We start from the raw sequence: 13,249 nt of genomic DNA, 5'->3' as shown, positions 1-13,249 counted from the left end.
TGTGCAGTAGCACTGGTTACTGTGCATTTAACGTGCAGTAACCACAGCTCATTAATGCAAATGTATACATGCCCCATGTGGACATAACCTAATGCAAGTGGTAGCAGCTGTAAGACCATTTAACGGAGCTGCTTCTCAGTTGAGCTGATGTTTGAAGTCAGTCATGGGTAAAGCCTGTCAGGAGAAAGCTGGGGCTTGCTCCAGATAATTGGTTTTGCTAAAAAATTACCAGCATATCTCATTCTCAGCAGGAATGAAGCCAAGGAGCCTCTCAGCTGTGATAACTTGTGGGTGAGAAGGACGGTGTACTAACTGTCCCCCATTCTTTCTGATGAGTTTGAAGATGGATGTTCATATTTACTATGTGGGGTCCAGGGAGAAAACATGGGCATATAGCAGCAGAAAGGGAAAGAGGCTGGGAACAGGAAGAGAAACTGGAGATAGGAATATGGAGAACGGGTAGAAAGGCAAGGAAATGAGGGGCCAGGTAATTCAGGGGCCCTAACTGCTCCACTGCCTGAAGTGTGGTGCCTATTGAAGTGTCCTATGCATCAGGTCTTTATGTTGAACACTTTACTTGACTGAAGGGCTCAGCATTGACTCTTGCTTCTGATTTCCCCCAAACTCCACAAAAGATAGCTTCTCTTTCACTGGGAGATGAGGAAGAAGTCATATACCTCATGAAAGGCCATGAGAGTGATGAGAAGATGTACTTCAGGTGGAGCAGCAGGATTGCTCCTGCTTTCAGCTGGTGAGATGCTGCGAATTCTAGCCTGTCAATGTTGTGCATGTATATGCACTGGCACTTGAGAAGAAGCTGCAGCTTTTGCACATACATATAGAACTGGGGTACCGGGAGGGGTGTGGAGGGGCAGGGAGTACATTTGCTGATAAGTGCCATGTGGGGGACACCCCCCCCCAAAAAAAAACCAACTTAAAAATCTAAATTAATTTGGCAAATATAATTATAGCCAAGAAAAGGAAGAAAATGTTCTGAAAAGTCAACGTTTTGTTTTGAAAATGCCAAAATGAAATATGTTGAAATGACTTTGTCTCTTTGAAATTGACCTAAACCCTCTGAAAAGGGTAAGAAGAAATAACCTAACAGTGAAACAAAATGTGTTAGACCCGATGGGAACAAACTATAAATTATTTTTCTTTCTGCTTCAGCCAGTGAGCTGCAGTTCTTTTATTTGCAGAGGGCTGTGCACATTTGCCACTTCCCCTCCACTTGTGCAGCAGACTTCCAAATATGTTGTGTAGCCATTCACCTGTGATCTGACTGCATAAACATTTCGCACTGTTGTGCCCATTATTTGTAAATCTCTTTTTTTAAAGTCCAACATTTAATGTAAATTGGCCAAAAATAATAAAAAAAACCTGGAAAAAACCATTCAGGTGCCATTTTGATCTGAATGCAGTACTTCAAAATTGGGCTACTTAGAGCAGTCATTCTCAGCCAGAATGCTGTGGCACCCTGAGGTGCCTTGAGATCCTTGGAGGGGTGCTGTGAGGTTTTATGCAATGTTAGTACTGTTAGGTGTGTAAACATGATTCACAAGTGTGGCGGGCTTACCCATAGCAGCCGAGAGTGTCTGGGCTTGGAGAATCCTCATTGTGATTGGTGGAACGCTTCTACCAATCAGGCAACTGCTGGAGAGCAGCTTGTGCTGCCCCTACCTGGGGCGAGGCAGAGAACCTGACTTGGTTGAAGGCTGCACCTTGCTTCAACCTGATTGGTCCATCTGCAATCGGGGGGGGGGGCGGAGCCTTTGGAGGGGATAAAAGAACAGCGTGCCCGGCACGTGGGCAGCTGCATTGAAGAACGGAGAAGAGGATGGACAAAGAAGAAGCTGGTGTGAGCTGGCCAGCAGGGCGGAGCCATTGCCCTAAAGAGCCCCAAAGCCCCCCCTCACTGAAGGGGGGCAGCGAGCGGCTGCATCCCCAGGCCGGCTGTGGAGGAGTGTGGTGAACGGTGCACAGTTTGCTGCATGGAGGTTGGATCTGCAAACCCTGGTGGAGGCCAAAACCTCAGTGCACGAAGCCCCAGACACTGGGAGCTGCACAAGGCAGTTCGGATCTGCAACCTCCGTGGGGTGTGAAGCCAGGAAACCGGAGCCGGCAGGATGGCGTGGTCTAGTGGGACCTAACCCTGGGAGCTGCTTGAGGCAGCTCAGGTCCACCATTTCCTGGCATGTGGCCAAGACGCATGTGCACACTTGGTGTGTGGCTGGCCCCAGGCGGGGACCTGGGCCTCGGAGCCGCAGAAGGTGGCCTGAGGCCTCAACCCTGCGCAAAAGGCAGTTCACTCGGTGCACATGATGGTGCGCTGGGCCTCGAGTGGGGCAGGTAGCCTGGAGAGCCCAGGACAGCTGCGGGGCCTCACCCTGGAATCGTGAGTAACCAGGGAAGGGGATTCCCAAAGGGGAGGAGGGATCTTTCCCCCCTTTTGTGAGACTAGCCCCTTGAGAGAAAGCCTTGAAGAGGCAGGGCTCCCCAGGTTTTGGAGGTTCTCCTCCTCAGGGGATATCCTAACCGGGGCAAGGAAGGCCAGAAAGGCACTGGGGATCTTGCTCCATCCTGGTCACCGGGGCATAGCCACTGCTTCACAACAGCCTGGGCCTTGGTGCCCCTTAAAGAGGTCATCTGCCCCTTCGCCTTATATTCTGTAAACAGCACCTCATATTTTGTTCATTTAAGTACCTGGATTTGTGAGTTGATTCGTTGTTATAGAGTTGCTGTTGTATGACTGTCTCCTAACACTTACCTGTGTTTTCCCTGAATTTAGATCTGTGGTAAAAAGCATTGGCGATGCATAGGGGGTGCACGCGGGAATAAATGAGTGAATGAGTGAGAAAACTAAGAGCTGACATTTTCCAAGGGGTGCTTTGAATCTATCAAGGGGTGCCCCAAGGGTGTAGGGACCAAACCACCATGTTTCCTATGTATGTAAAATACTGTAACAATATAAATCACATATAAAATAACAAGTAATAATATTAAAAAATCAGAGAAAACAAAAAACTGGCTCACTTGACGGGTCCTCTGATTTTTTAAAAAAATATATATTATTACTTGTTATTTTTTTACATGATTTATATTAGTATTATGTTATTTTATTTAAATAAAATATGGTGGTTTGGTCCCTACACCCTTGGGGTGCAGTTTCACTCTTGTTCTCTTAGTTAATGTCTTCCTTTTTTTCTTTCTGAAATTCGCCTCTGTTGCTGTGCACCACATTTGTTTTAGTCTTCAGCAGCTTCTAGCTTTCCTTTCCTTGGCACTTTGATCTCCTAGTGAGACCTGGCACCTTGGTTCCCTTTGTTTTGTTTTGTTACCTGTGCCAGTTTCTATTTATTTGTCTGTTTGGGTTAAATAGACACTGTCAAGCTTAAGGGAGCTGAGAAATGCCCCATCATTGTTTCTTTTTATGCAACTACTTCTTAGAGGTGCTAGATAGTCATTTATCAGTGCCATCAATCTCTGTGCAGGGCAAGTACAGCACAAAAGCTGTGGAAGCAAAGTGCTGTGCTTCACTGACGGTGCTCCACAGCTGTGTTTCGAGTGATTCTTTCCCTGTGGGGATTCAGCCTGGGTTATGCAGGGTAATTTGATCCCCTAAATCATGGAGTCCTAGCCCTCAGTGCTGTGAATGAAGAATGCCTTGCATTGCCTTAGCTTGGCTAAGTCTATCCTAACCATACAGTTGGTCCAATAAAAGATATCACCCACCAAAAAAATCCTTGCCTCTTGTATATAAAGGATTCTGCTTACTACAATAAAAATAAGATGACGTAGTTGGGGATGGTCCTGTCTTGAGCAGGGGGTTGGACTAGATGACCTCCTGAGGTCCCTTCCAACCCTAATTTTCAATATTTCTATGATTTAATGTAAGGTGGGATGTGTTTATTATAAAAGTCAACTTCGCTGAAGCTTGTATGGGTTGGAGAGAAGCCTGAGTTGAGTATACAATGTTGTGAAGCTCAAGATAGAAACTGATCGGTATCTCCTCTTCACTCAGCCTACACCATGAAGTAAGGCAAGCTCCACCGAAAGAAAGGGTGTTCATTTAAATATAAATAAAAGGAAATGCAACTTCATCCTGTGGATAATCGATCTGTGTGCACCACAGGGAACTGCACGTCAAAGACAGTCTTCGAATGGTTGCATGACTAGTAACCCCTTTGGCCATGACAGTTAAATTAATGATAATGGTAATCCAGTTTCATGGTTTATAGTCTTTGCTGATTGTGTGTGGGGGATCAAAAAGCAGGGGTTTTTTTTCTATGTGTACAATTTATATAGGTGTTTTGTGGAATGGGGGTGCTTTTGATTATTTGTCAGAGGCAGGAATGTCATATGAAGCTGGCAAATAGTTTGACCAGCTTGAGCAAATCCTATATTCCTAATATCATTTAAGATATGAGTATCTGGCCATTAGGAGCTAGATTCAAACCACCAAGCAGCTATCAAATGTCAGCAACCTGGATGCATCTGAATGAGTGATGGAAGGGTTCACATCCCAGTACTGGTCTACTGAATCATGCAGTTTGCTAACTGTTCCCATCTCTTTCAGCAGATTTGTGGAGTAACAGAGAGAGCAGTTTGGAGTGGAAGCCTTCTGTTCTCAGGAATTTGATGAAGGATAGATTATTTCTTTTTCTGGTTCAGAAAAGAAAAATGAGTACAGGGTTTAGGACTATTAGACTGGGCCCTCAGTTGGTATAATCATGAATGAGGCAAGTATTTTTTTTTAATGTCATCATTTATCTTGCATCTTTTTCTACTGATTCCTGGCAATTTTTTTTGCCTTCTGTGTATTCCATGTCTAGAAGAATGTTTTCCTAGTCAGAAGTCTGGCAGGGATTTTAGAAATGCCAGCCAAATACTTACTGATTATCTTTACCGGTGATTTTGTTTAGATTCCTTTGTATAGTAGCATAAACATAATCCATTTTATTGTGTAAAATCTCTTTACATACTCAAGGGACGGGTGAGAACTCAGACCTAGAATACCTGTAATCATAGACCACCTGCTGGGTTTGCAAAAAGCCCCCATATCGCAAGGAGCAGCCTGCAAAAAAAAAAAAAAAAAAGAATATTATGCACCAGTGGAGATCTAAAAGAAAAAAATTGCAACAAGTAATTTGATTTTAGCTGCTTTGTTCTGTCTGCAGAGGACTGGCAAGCAGTAAGTGTAATTATTCATAGATTTACAGAAGGATGACCTCTTAGAACTTTTGACTCTTTGGTTGAATGGGAGTAGTTGGAATTGGTCAAATAGATCTCGTGGTGCTTTTTCCCTAGTCTCCCATTGCAGGAATGTGCAAGGACTCCTGATGTAAATGTTAAATTAGATTTCCAGTACTACTTATGCACATAATGTTGGAATTCATTTCCCATGAACATTTCTGCCTTAGGTTTTTTAATTAATTTCAAAGTTTGACTACTCAGACAATTATTTATTTAATCCTATTTATTTAGCCCAGTGTGGTAGACTGCTTTACTACAAGTCTTGTTTTAGTTTTGAAAATGCTTGGAGTGGGAACTCAACTGATTGAAATCCAGTTAAATCTGGAAGTGAAAGAGTGGCTCTTAACTGCCCCAGGGGGAAAAAAAATTCTGTAACTTGTTTGGACTCACCTATGTTTTCCAAGGATTGAAGCAAAATCTTCATAAAGGCTTTGACAGAGGGAGGCATGGATCTGATTCTGTAATTCTTAACTACCCAGATCTTTATTGTAAGCCATATGGGCATGGCTATATACCTGTTGGCTTTGAGGCGTCCGAGATGTATAGTCAGATGTGCAACCCTCCCTTGAGGGTGGGAAGCAATCTGTCTGATAGGATTGGACAAAGTCATCTCAAGTCATTGGTCTACTCATATAAATTACCGTGTGCGAAAAAGACAGTGCATTTAAATGAGTCTGATTCATGGATAGTAATACAAGCAGTATTTTTCATGCTTCTCCAAAAGGGTGGAGAACACCCATAATTCAAACTCGAGATACTGAAAATTAAGACTAGAAAGAGCTACAGAGCGCTATTCCAGCTCTCATGTTAGTATTGGAGACAGATGCTAAACCACAGATTCTAAGAATTAATCAGTTATTTTCCATCATCTCCACTACTATAAATTGCATGAAATTAAAGGCATTGGTGATGGCAAAGACTAGTAAATTCTGGAATTTCTTTAGGGATCAGGGAGTGCTCAGGGGTCTCAACAGAGGCAAAGTATTTCTTGCAAAGAGAGTTTAAAATTATTTTAATTATTTGAAATGATTGATGTGCTGCTATGATGAAATCCAAGTCTTGGTGATCTCAGGGTTTAATTCTGTTTTTGATTTAGCTTTGCAGGTTGCTGTGAAAAGGAAGCTGTTTATTTTGTTTCACACCCATCATTTTTTCCCCTGAGCTCAGATTGGCAAGGAGATTGAGCAATATTGCCTCCCTCTGTAGTGTGAGACATGGTCCTTTTTATTAGCTCATCTGAGCATATTTTACCTAACTGATTCCTTGCCAGTTCAGGGGTTGAAGGCTTTGATGGTACTCCCATCTTTCCTAGGGTGGCCATCATAGAGGACATTCCAGTTTTCTGCTACTCTGTCTGCTGTCTTCTATTGATCCAAAACCCGACGGCTTTATGTCTTGAAGAGAAAAATAGAGGACATAGTGGCATATGGTTTTGCCTTTATCAATAGAAGACAGAGGACAACTGGACTGTCCTCTATGATGGCCACCCTTATCTCTCTTCTTCCCTTTTTATTATACATTGTAGGTGGATTTGGAGATTTTATTTTCTTATTTTTGTACTAAAACCCCTAAGTTTGTTAAGGAGTATGGTTGGTGTGAAGGGCTGGAGGGGATGTTCTGGAGGATGCCTTGCCTTTGGACAAATGTTTATTACATGAAAGCATAGGATTGCAGGTGATTCAAGAAGCTATTTTAGCCCTGTGTTATCACAGGCACATCCCAATTAGCACAAACTATGAGGTGGATCCTACTTCCCCTGACTCCCCATTTTCTTCCACCTTGCAGCAACAAGCCCATTGGATAGGACAAGGTACAAAAGTTTTAAGTTAAAAAATTTCAATTAACATTTCCCAAACTAGAGCTGTCATCCTGATGAAAATGGTAGATACTGGGACTACAGGACTACAAACACCAAGGGTAGCTTGAATTTTCTATTCTGATTCAATACCAGAAAAACAAAATTGGGCAAATTCAGCCCTGGAGACAGCAGGTGCAATAAGTACGCAATTAATAACACAAGGCAAACAGTAGCCTTAAATGTGACCAGACTCTGTATAATAGTAGGCATTGGGGAAAACTAGCTCACTTGAGTTTGCTGATAGATTAGAGGTGTTTAATTTACAGGGGGTAAATTAAACAGCTCCAACTCTTTCAGCAGCTGGAGCTGAACTATCTGAACACTGGAGAAGTGAGTCTTCAAAGCAAGGGGTATTAGCATACAGTTAACAATTCTTAACAATTCTTCTCATTTCCCCTTGTCACAGGAAATCCTGTGTTCCCTTGTGTGACCTTTCCTAGCAGTGGAATTTCATGAGCTTACAGCTCTGAAGTGGCAAATACCTAACTCTCAAATAGTAAAACAAACAGAAAGCAGTTCTTTCCACTGCGTTTGCTGGCTCACTTGAGGCTCTGTGTGCACTGAACTTGTTCCACGTGAGATGCCCATGGGGTCAATATGGGGTGACGAAGAACAGCTATGTTGTTGTCTGATGAGTTCAGTGATTTCAACAACTTTTATCCATAGGTTTTGTTTTCTAACTTGCTGCAGAGACTATTGCTGACAGTTCTATACAGCCAAATACATCGCTTAATTCTTCTAACGTTGCACCAGACCACTGTACTGAAATAAGACTTGCCACACATTGTGGCATCCACCAACTTTCATGTGCACATTTTCTGTGATCTTTGAAGCTACAGCCTGTTTTTCAGCTATGGTACATTTTCTAGAGGCATAAGAACCTCAGTTAATAGAAAATTCAGTTTCAACTTCTTTTCTGCAGCTACCAGTATTGTCTTTTGTGTAACATTGTCTTAGTCAAACGGCTGTTTCCCTATTTGGCCTCTTGACTCTTGGGGCCAGATTTTCAAAAGTACTTGCCCATAATGATTTGGATAGGCAGGCAGTGAGGTATTCAAAAGTATCTATGCAAGTGAGGTACCAAGTTCATACTGACTTCAATGGGGGGCTTTCCCTACCTACGTGCTTTTGAAAATGGTTTGGAAATATGGCCCTTCTTGTTCCAATTATAACAGAAGGGGCCAGAGTTGAGATTTATGGGCATATTGATCCAGGTGTTATGTTGTCTAAAACTACTGTAGCTGTCAAAAGAAAGCAGTCACAGCAAGGTATTTTGGGTGCTGTGGTAACCAATGATGGCTCCTGGCAATAACACAAGAAATTATGGAGACAAAGGGCATTTTTACATGTTCTCCAGGGGTGGACGGCATGCTCTAATTGGAGCAGCTCTGGGAACTGCTCTGATTAAAGTGCCCTGAGCATTTCATGTAACAGCATCCCCATACTTCAAAATGGCCGCAGAGGTGCTTTATCTGAAGCTAATTGAATGAGCTTTAGTTAAAGCACCCCACCACCATATTGAAGTGCAGGAACACTGATACATGAGGTGCAGAGGCTGGCTGGAGCATGCTAACTAGCATGCTCCAGCAGACTTCACAGATTTCATAGACATTAGGGCTGGAAGGGACCTTGGAAGATCATTGGGACCAGCCCCCTGCCCCGGGGCAGGAAGTCAGCTAAGGTCAAAGGATCCCAGCAAATTAAACATCCAAATGTCTCTTAAAGGAGTCCAGGGTAGGTGCTTGCACCACTTCTGGCAGCAGTCTGTTCCAGGCCTTTGGGGCTTGGACAGTAAAGAAATCCTTCCTTATGTCCAGCCTGAATCAGTCTTGGAGGAGTTTGTGACCGTTCGACCTCGTCATCCCTTGGGGTGCTCTGGTGAACAGGCATTCACTCAGATCCTGATATACACCCCTTATATACTTATAGGCAGCCACCAAATCTCTCCTGAGCCTGTGCTTCTCCAAGCTGAAAAGTCCCATGGCTCTCAGCCTCTCATCCTAAGGTCTGTTCTCCTGCCCTCTTTTAATGCATGTGGCTCTCCTCTGGACTTTCTCAAGCTTCTCGACAACATTTTTAAATTGTGGAGTCCAGACTTGGATGCAGTACTCCAGCTGTGACCTCACCAAGGCCAAGTACAGCAGGAGGATGGCATCCTGGGATTTGCTAGAGAGGCATCTATGGATGCAAGCCGAAGTTTTGCTCACTTTACCAGCTGCAACATCACATTGATGGCTCATATTCATCTTGTGGTCAATCATGACCCCCCAAGTCCCTTTCGGCCGTGGTGCTAGCAAGTGTAGCACTGCCAAGCCTATAAGTGTGCTGTGGGTTTTTTCCCCCAAGGTGGAGTACCTTGCATTTTTCAGTGTTGAACACCATCAGGTTTTTGTCCACCCATTTTCTGAGTCTGTCGAGGTCGGCCTGGATCACTGTCCTATCCTCAGGTGTAGACACTTTGCCCCCAAGTTTGGTGTCATTGGTGAACTTGGCCGGTCCACTTCTGACATCCATGTCTACCTGGTCATAGAAGGAGATGAGATTGCTCAGGCAAGACCTACCCAAAACAAACCCACACTGGCTATCCCTCAGGATGTTGAGAGACAACTGGTCTGGTTTAAATGGAACAGGACACATTAGGTTAACTAATCTGTCTCCACTGGTTCTATCCCTTAGTTAAATGTAAAGGGCCATGGAACGGCTATGCTTTGAACTCCACATACTGCACTAGAGCCTAAAGCCTAAAAAGTGAGATTTCTCTGGACAGCTTCTAATTATTTCCCCAGAAAGAACAAGGGCAGGGCCAATAATCTTTCCTTATCCATCAGCATTATTGAGAATAGCTAACAACGTTGTGCATGGCCTATATATTATATATCTCTTTTTTCTTTAAGCAAGCAAAAATCTTGGGTTACATGAATAAATTCCTTCCCTTACCACCTGCAGCACAGTGAAGAAAATCATAGGCCAGAAGGAACCCTCAGAGATCATCTTGTCCATTTGGTTCTTAGCCTTTTTCCTACCAGGACCCAAAGATCCATGGCCTGTCCTGACCCACACCACCCTGGCCCTGCTGGTGCCTGATCCTGGGTCCCCTGCTGCTCCCCCTCCCCCGCCATGCTGCTGTCCCTCACTCCCCACCTGCAGCCCCCAGCTCAGCCCAGCCCTGTGGGAGGGGCCTCCAGCTGCCCCCATCCCATTTTGGCTGGAGCATGGTGGCTGCAGCTGCTCTGGCTCATGTGGGTGGTAACGGAGTGAGTCGAGCCCTGGCTTGGACTGGAGGGAAGGAGAGGAGAAGCCTGTGGCACCCTCCCTGCCCTGGGCTGGGGCTGCTGAGCAGCGCAAGACAGCCTGGTCATGGCCCTGCCCACCGCCAAGCAATGTCTCCTAGCCTCCCCACCTCTGCAAGCATGGACACCAGCCCTAGTGCCACTAGCCCTCTCCCCCTTCTCCCACTAGAAGGGGCACTGCCCCCCTGCCCTGCTGCAGCTTGCAACCCTTTGAAATAGGCTTGTGAACCATTTCTGGGTCGCAACCCATGGGTTGAGAAATGCTGATCTAGATCATCCCTTCTGCTAAGGCAGGATCGACTATACCTAAGCCATTAATAAAGCAGAGCTGCGGGATGGGGGGCAGTGGCTGGCTGGTATAAGCTCCTTCAGTACAACACTCTGGAGTACAAGCAAGGAGAGGTGGCTCCTTCCTCGCTCCTTTGAATAGGTAGAAGAGGCCTCTTAGGGCATGTTCTCACATGCAGGGGTATGCGCTTGCAGCCACAAAAATAATAGTGGCACAAATTTGTGCCATTACTGTTTGCTGCTGCACATGGCCCTGTATGTGTGCTTTGGTGAGGGGCAAAATGCTTTGCTTTGGACAAACTGCCCTTTCTTTACTTCTCCTACCTTCTGATGTGCTGGAGGAGCCAGGGTGGAACTAAAGGCAATGAGAGTGTCTCCCTGGAGGAACTAGCCTACGTATCTGCTGGTAAATGGTCCTATGGCATGCACCACGCCACTTTTACCATATTTTTATTTGCTACTGGGATTTTCGGGTAGCAAATTTTGCCCCCATGCTGCAAATTTGCAGTGTGGGACACATTTTAACATGCCAGGCATGCAGTTTGTGGCACCACAAACCTTACGTGTCTGGACATCTGGATCCAGCCTTTGAGGCTGAAGATATTCCTCCAAAGAGTACAAGTTAAAGTGCAGCCTCAGCATAAAGGATACTGATATGGAAAAAAAGAAAAAAAGAAAAAATATGCTTTACTGGAGAGGAATCGCATCTGATTCAATCAGGTATTAGATAAAAATGCCAAAAAGCCCCAGTTGAAGCATGTGAGCTATACAGATGCTGGGCAAGATGGGTCAAACTGACATGATTCCTCTTCTGGGAATGCTCTGTGCTTGGTGCAGGGCATGTCAAGCTGAAAGTAAAGTGCTGTTTGGTTTTTTTTTCCCACATCTCTAAGCAGCCATGGGTCTCAGGACTAATATCATGCATAGTTTATACTAGATGTATGTAGGTGCCAAAGTGCTGCTCAAAAGTGTATTTATGAAACACCTGTGCTAAAACTTGCAGAAGTTTCAAAAAATAAGTAACATATCATTTTTGGATGAACTAAGCTTAAGGGTATATACTATTTACTGTCAATTGCTATTACACCCTTCTTTAATTTCAAGGTTATCATTTTCAAATTTGTCCCTCACTTCCACATGTTCAGGGAGAGCAGGGTCTGACAATAAGGGGACAGGGAAAGGGCTGCCTAGGGAGGAAGCTGGGGGAAGCAGAGGGCAAGGGGGCTACCTGACCCTCCAGATTTATTTTCCTTGCTGTAACAGTGGGAGGGGGACAAATTCAAGGCAAACCTCCAATAATTTGATTCTATACCTTATAGATTATATCAAATCTATACATTGTCCATATATAGAATTGAATTATTGGGGGGGGCATCTTATAGTCGGGGTCTTCTATTTGAGTAAATACAGTATTCATGACCTTAGGAAGTTTGAAAACAGCTGAGCTAACCAACCTGTGTTTGTAAGGGAGTGGCAGGTAAGGGGTCTGTAACTGCTCTTCTAACTGACAAGGAAGAGCAGAGTGCTTAGGTCAGGGGAATGCCTGACTGCTCATTTTCAGTAGCAGTAAGGGGAGCAGGGTAGGAGTTACAGAAGAGGTGCTCTTGGGGGAGTAGCCCCCAGGTAGCTAGCCTGCACTGAGGGGTGGAGGATAACAAGAGAGAAAGCATCTCATCCTTAACCCTAGCTCTCTACTTAGTTTGTGTGCCAGCTGGTAGTGCTTCTTCTTGACAGGATGCATACTGAACTGTACTATTCCACTCACACCGCCTGCACTGAGGATCCAAAGCAGAAATTATACTGTGAATGGAGGAAGCAGTGCTTTAGCATTCTTTTAAAACTGAAGTTGTTCAAGACATGGTGCTGCCTCTAACAGGACTGCAGTTCATAGGATTGGTTGTTTATCCTGGGTCCAGAGAAGGGTACATGATGTGGATATTTGTTATCGGCAGGCAGTCTGTACCTTTTTGCAGTTGTGGCTTCCGACATGCACTAGAGAAGAAAAGGTTTAAATTCTATCTCATTTATTTCCCATGTTTAGACTGTACAGATTTTCAAGTAGTTTACCCCAAAAAACAGATGGAGACTTGATGAAGCCAATCATTTAGAAAGAATGAGCAAAACCAGGAAAACCTTGTATTTGTGCCCCAAGTTATTCACTTAAAAAACCCAGTTAATACACATAAATGTTCCAGCCATGCTGCGTCACCCTGCAAATATAGTGGGGGTGGTAGTGAGGTGTGTGCATAAATCACATCCAGCATCCCTGAGCAGTGGGAGGCACTTAGCATACACTCAGACACTCCAAAACATGAGTTGTCATTCACTTAACTCTGTAGGTCCCCAACACTGCTTCAATGCTCTGCACATTACAGGGTGTATCCACTTCTGAAATCTCTATCACCTTCTGCTGGCAGAGGTCATGTTTCATACTTTCATAGTTTCTAGGGTTGGAAGGGACCTGAGCAGATCATCAAGTCCGACCCCCTGCCAGGGCAGGAAAGAGTACTTTGAGTGATTGTTTAGCCTTGTCTTAAAGACCCCCAGGGTAGGAGCCAGC

This window comes from Crocodylus porosus, unplaced genomic scaffold (genome assembly GCF_001723895.1).
Source record: "Crocodylus porosus isolate Cpor-Errol unplaced genomic scaffold, CroPor_comp1, whole genome shotgun sequence".
NCBI lineage: Eukaryota > Metazoa > Chordata > Crocodylia > Crocodylidae > Crocodylus > Crocodylus porosus.
Note: the sequence above shows the minus strand (reverse complement) of the source record.